Here is a 6598-nt window from a genome sequence, read left to right as displayed (position 1 = left end):
ATGATCGATGCATTATAAAACACAAATATGCAACTAAAATGTGTGTCAGCTAATTACTTTTTCAATTTGGCCGGAGGACAACTGCGCGTTTAAATTTATATTTCTTTCATTAACTTCTTGCCCTCTGATTCTAATGATAATTTGATTAAATTCCAGGTGCACCTTATTGTTGGTAAGAGAAATATTTGTGTACAGTAATAACACCTGTTTTATGTTTAATCTGTATTGTACTGTGCACTCTGTTAAATTCTACTCTTGCCCGGGACTATATTTTCGAAATTCACAATCCATTAACAACCGGAGTTCCAAGAGCAAAATCTACTTTTTTTGCAAATATTGTCCCCAAATGAGCCATCCTTTATAAAGATCTAATGGGACGCGTATTTCTTCTAAATGCCCAAAGAAAAACTACACCGATGATACTGCTTTATGCAAGAAAGGCATTCATGGCAGCTTGTTGTTATGAATTTCAGTATTTGGGATAATTTGTCGTTTGTTAATCATCCTTTAATCACACGCATTGTTAAACATACACAAAAATTTCGAAATTCTTGCAGTTTAAGATCCACACCATCTTGAGTACGGCTCACTGTATCACGATGACCTCATTATACTTAGCTTATCATAAACAAATGCGATTTTGGTAAATAATGCTTTAAGAAATTGAGTTGCCAAGTGTCGTATTTAAGAAAGTTGGACCTGTGTAAAATATGACAGCTGTAGTTGACTATAATAGAGCGTGGTTTTGACTTCTTGTAAACCCATGATTTGTTTTTTTAACTAATAACAACATTGCTACTTTAAATTTCCCAATGGCACATTGTATACTATTTCTGTTTACCCCGTCTTATTATTGTTGGATATGCACAATGCTCTCACAATTTATTACTATCGTCTATCAGGACAGTGTGTTCACCTTTCTTCTTCCATTCCACGCTCCACAACATACAATATTCTCATTTAAAAATCAATATTACTTATTATACTCCAATGTATCGAAGGCATGGAACTCACCATTTTCTACTAGTACGCATGGACCGGAAGTTGCATTCGATTACCAAGGGCATTAGTTGCACTATCGCGATAGTCATGCAATTATGTAAAAATGGTGAGAACTAGAGCATATAGTAAGTAAGCTTGGTTTTAATCCCCCCAAGGGATGACGTTTGCACTTACAACTGTCTGTCACTAGCACCGCAATCAATTTCTCTTGCATCCAATCTAAAATGGCTATGTCCCGATTAATGTACATACACATATATTGACCAGTTTTAGTTTTGTTTGTTGCTTCCTGTATTGTGTGATTGTTGTATTGTAAATACGAAAGGCGCCTTGAAATTTATAAGATGGCCATTATTTTAATGAATATTGTACACGTGTAGAATTGATCGGAAGGCAGGTGGAGACAGTATATGTGAATTACTTCAAACATATATCCAATATGAAGTAATTATTTCGCAAACGAAGATCAAATTATGTTGCCGAAAACAGAACTGCAACAGTTTGCTCATCTTTAGCATCAAATACTGATTCAATTTATATCGGAGAATTTAATCCAAAGCTCGAGGTATTAGATATTCTTCATGCAAAATTCAAAGATAGCGTTACAATGAGTGACAGGCTAACAAGCTGTTCGTAATAATACCACGGCTTCTGCGACCGGCCTGGTTTGTTGCTAACTATACGCAAGCTTTTGGCGTTGACCAATCACAAAAGAGATATTACGTTCGCCCTAAAGTTTTCTGTGCTGGTTGAAAAATATGTATATTAATTATGATAGACGTTAGGCTATTCCCTTTGAGCTACCAGATATGAAATAATGTGTCTAGTCCCACCAAGGACGGCTTTCAATTTAGCATGTTCTTGTATTTTTTTTATTTTTTTCCAGAAGATATTAGTTAAATCATCAAGCAAAACTGTGTTCAAGATTAATCTTTAGATATACTAAGGTAAACAGATGTGTTTATATTTCAATGTATATATAATATTTTCACTTCTAAATCTATACAATCAGTCAAGGAAAATGTACATAATGGCATGGATTCAGGGGCGTGTTCGGGAATTTGAGCCGCGGAGACAACGTCAAGTTTTGTCTGGGAGATAACCACAGAATTTGAATGAATCATAAGCCCCGAGACCATAGTCCTGACCCTTTTGGTGCATTTATGTACCGGAATTAGAGTAGAGTACACTGCGGCCAAGCGAAGGCAATGCATCGCACATTTCTCATTTCTTTGTTCGACGTTATTTCGATCAATGCAAGAGGACAAAAATATGCTGGATACGCGCCTCGGGTTAGTGCTGGATATGTGTCACAATACATGTGTTGCGATTAGATACTAGACAACTGTTGGTATTGTTAGTAGAACTGAAATATGTTTGTTGGTATGTTCTGTGAGAGGGGTTTTCAATGTAATGTGAGTCGTTTTGTACCAGATATCTGATAAAAGTATGAAATAATTCATAATAGAAATAGATGCTCTATGATTTGAGATGCACACCTTGCGATTCGATACACTGTTATGCTGAAATGTAAATCGCGATACATCGGTTAAACAAGATGTCGTGTCAGCACTAGTTAGGATTTCAAATTGCAAGCTCAGGATAGTGCCATAGAGACTGATGTTCCTATGGTGAAGTAGTATGGGGTGGGTCCTGGAAATATTAAGGATACTCTTCCTCTCACGTGACCTTTGAAGGGCGCTTAATAGTCATGCGGCCTCACGTGCTGACCGTGTTTTGAGGAAATTACGATAACGTAATGGAGTCATATCCTGCCATAAATAGATAATGACGGCTGTTTCCCTGTCGAGATTATTGCGTTAGTTCAAATGCTTGAATATTTTGGTCATTACGTTGACATGGATCGTATGGTGATTTGCTCTTGGCTCTTTTCTTTCAGGATTAATTCTATAAAAGTGCTGTGGCTCATCAAACCTACTGGCTGTTATTTGTACAAAGTTTTATTAGATTTTAACTCGTGTAGAATATTTCACTAGTTGTAATTGTTTATTTGCAAATCGACCATGCCCAATGACAATCTCCAGTACGATTATAGTTAGAAAACAACTAACTATACGGTTTCTGGTCTGATATTTCCTGTGGGGGTCTGGCTTTGTTCCATCGGCCATTCAAAGATTTAAATAGAGGCCGTTAATCGATATTAACAAAGAACATACATATGGGTTACATTCCCGCTATATAATTCATCTAGTGTGGTGTGCGGCATATGAATTTGAAATCGTTCTTCAGCAGATATTGTGATGGGAAGGCGGCTAATCATCACAGCTACGCCTGCTTTATGTACAATGGATTATGACAATTATCAACTCGAAACTTGGATGATAAAATACCAATGCCACGGTGTGCTAAAACATACATGTATAGATTAACATTAAGCTATTATTCATCTACTCAGGACGCTTCAACTGCAGAGGCCGATAAATTATTGCGATCACAGTCTAATACGAAATGCTTACATCACAAACGCGAGCTGTTGAGTGAACAATTCCTCCAAAAATCGCAAATTGTGCTTTTATTTGTTAGTCCAATAAAAAAAAAATCGGATAAACAACGGCAAGTAGTTGATATTTGTGTATTCTAGCCTTATACTAGCCAATAATATCTAAAGTACATATGAGGCCGTGTTCATATTTGTGTAGGTGAAAGACACTTCGGCATTTCATAAAGCAGGGTCGGCAAAAAGAGCAATGTGGTTACAGGGCATTATTTCATTGTGTGCTTCTTGGCCAAATTCTAGTCCTATTGAAGAAGAGATATTTGGACCCGAACATCATTTAATTCGAGTAATGTCAATGTGAATACTGTATTCATAGTAGGCATATATATCCTCATTACTTAGAATTATTATAACCGTACTATGCATTTAGAATGTAGATAAAATAAATAATCAATAACAGCACATATTGAACTGTAGTGTATCAAGGTACTACCTGTATAGTTTATTTGTTAAATATATTCCATGTTCATGTTTTAATGTAAAAATAATGAACTTTGTCGAAATTATGAACATTGTGTAAATTATAAATTTAAAAGGCGTTGCTTTTGTCATGTGTGTGTCAAATCCGTTATTTAATGTCCACTTCCAGTGAAGTGGTGACAAAGACGTGTAAATAAACATTTAATGATGTAGGCGTACACTAAAGATCGCTTTTAACATTGTGCATAAATGTAGATAGACTAGAAACACTAAATATTGCTGATTATATTGCCGATTTTATAAATGTGAATGTTTATGATGGACTTTAGCTGTATCTGTGTTATTGAGTAATGTAAAATATGGAATAATTGTGTACATTTCGGCGTGAATAGGATTACTATGATATTGTTGGATGTATATAATGGAAATATAATTTGTTGTGCTTTTGTATATGGTTATACTCATTGTTATCAGTGTCGTGGTATTATCCATAAGTGTAGCTAAGTTTGGTTTTGCCTACGACACTTCCTGCAACCTCTGTTATAATGTTTCGGAGTATTATCTATATATTGGTGACTTTTTGAATAGCAGAGGCAGTCTACATCTGATCAAGAGGCTAATATTCTCTATTCAAACTATGTATACGAGTCGAATGTTGTACTTGCAGTGGATATTGTTATTATATCGATTCATCAACTATTTTGTTATTACTTAAATCAGAGGTTATCACTTTTAAATTCGGAAAAGTGTACATTTAACAGCATAATCTTTATGTTTTACAGATTAATTAATTGTACATTTTTGTAAAGCATTCTGTGCATTTGAATAAATTTTATGTACAATTTTGCAAAGCGTTCTGTGCATTTGAATAAATTGTATGTACAATTATGCTTCTTGATTATTGCCAAGTACTTAATTGTCTTCTTTATACCGAATTAGAGGTACTTAATTGTTACATTTAAATTAACTGTGCATTTAAATTTATTGTACATTTAAATTTATTGTACATTTTATTTATTATACATTTTAATTTATTTGTTTAATATTGTGTACAATTTTGTAAATTTACTTAGAAAGTCTACTTAAAGTTGAATTAACAATTTTATAAATTATTTGATTAATCAATTTATTAATTTATATATATTGTATGTAATAAGTGGGCCTGTATATGTACTAGGTAATTAACACACTCAAGTTTGTATTATTTATATATTAAACTGAATACTTATAGTCTGTTTTGAATTAGTTCACCAATTGCCTATGTTAATGAATTTATTCTAAAACTTGTCAGTAGTGATGCATTTAACCCAGTGAGTAAAAAGGACAGAAATGTCTAAAACATAGAAACAATGTTTAAATAGTAGCAATATACTAACTTTCCATCTGCCAGTGTGTAAGAAATTATTAGTTGATACTTTATTGTGTTTAAGAGATCTGATTCACCGAAACATAAACTGTGATATTTTAAGGATGCACCCTTTTCATTGGCTCAGAGTAGGAATCCTTATAGACTTTAACTATCAGTGAAAAGGCTGCGCCCATAAAATATTTTGGCTGGTGATTCGGAATAAAGTCTTTTATAATAGTAAGGGATATTTATAAGTGGTTACACTCCATCTAATGGCTAAGACAGTATATATACCCATATCATTCTAAAACGGATGTCTGATAAAAGCACTGTTCACATAGAGGAATGCTCCCTAATCTGTGAAAACCAGATAGTTTCATTGATTTCGTTGTTGTGACCAGGACTGGATTTATTCTTAGGGGAAGAGACCCAAATAAACGTCGTTGGTAGTCATAACTATCCAGACCATAAAGCACATTTGGTTTTCAAAATTAGAAAGTAATAGTAGATATAAAGAGCATTTATATCGTAGACTGCCATATTTGTAATATCAGCCAATGAGCGGTTAAAACAAAAATAATGGCTATTTAATGCAAACGCTTAGTTTTCGTTAGTTCAGTTATGAGATGACTCAGATACTCGTGTTTACATTTATTTAAAACTGAATATTCTCAGATTATTTCGTTAATCGAATAGTAAGTCATAAACACAATTTTAGTACAGTCATTTGCCAAAAGTAATTCACCCTTCTGAAAACAACGCAAGGGTAGTGAGTTATCCTCTGTAACTAGAAAACTAAGGAACTCCGTTGGCAGGCACAACGACCTAGGTCACTAAAAATAGAAAGTATTACGTATTGGTCAGTGCTCTGAGTATATACTATCTCAACAATAGCAAATATCAGCATTCATCGGTATATTCCGGTACTTTCCGGCGTGTTCGGAGTGCTACATAGATTAGGCAAACGGTACTTAAATTTTATATTGATGATTATTGCTCAGATCTAATTTGTATAACTATTACTCGCTGCCAATCATGTAACACATAATTGTTACAATTGCTGTCAATCATTCAGTTATTGCGTTGTGACATTATTGTTACTGCTGAAATTTTTAATGTTTGATAAATAAACAAAATATGATAATAATAAAAAAACAACGTTTGTCTATTTTTGATATCTACCTTCTGAAATCCAACCAGAACTCAAACGGAAGGGAGAGAGGGAGAGAGAAATGGGGTTTAGCGTCCACTCGACACAAATTAGGTGATTTCGGGACTAACATATGGTTCAATTTTATTTCAATAATTCA

Source organism: Patella vulgata, chromosome 7, assembly GCF_932274485.2.
Source record: "Patella vulgata chromosome 7, xgPatVulg1.2, whole genome shotgun sequence".
Taxonomy (NCBI): domain Eukaryota; kingdom Metazoa; phylum Mollusca; class Gastropoda; family Patellidae; genus Patella; species Patella vulgata.
This window is presented reverse-complemented; position numbering follows the sequence as displayed.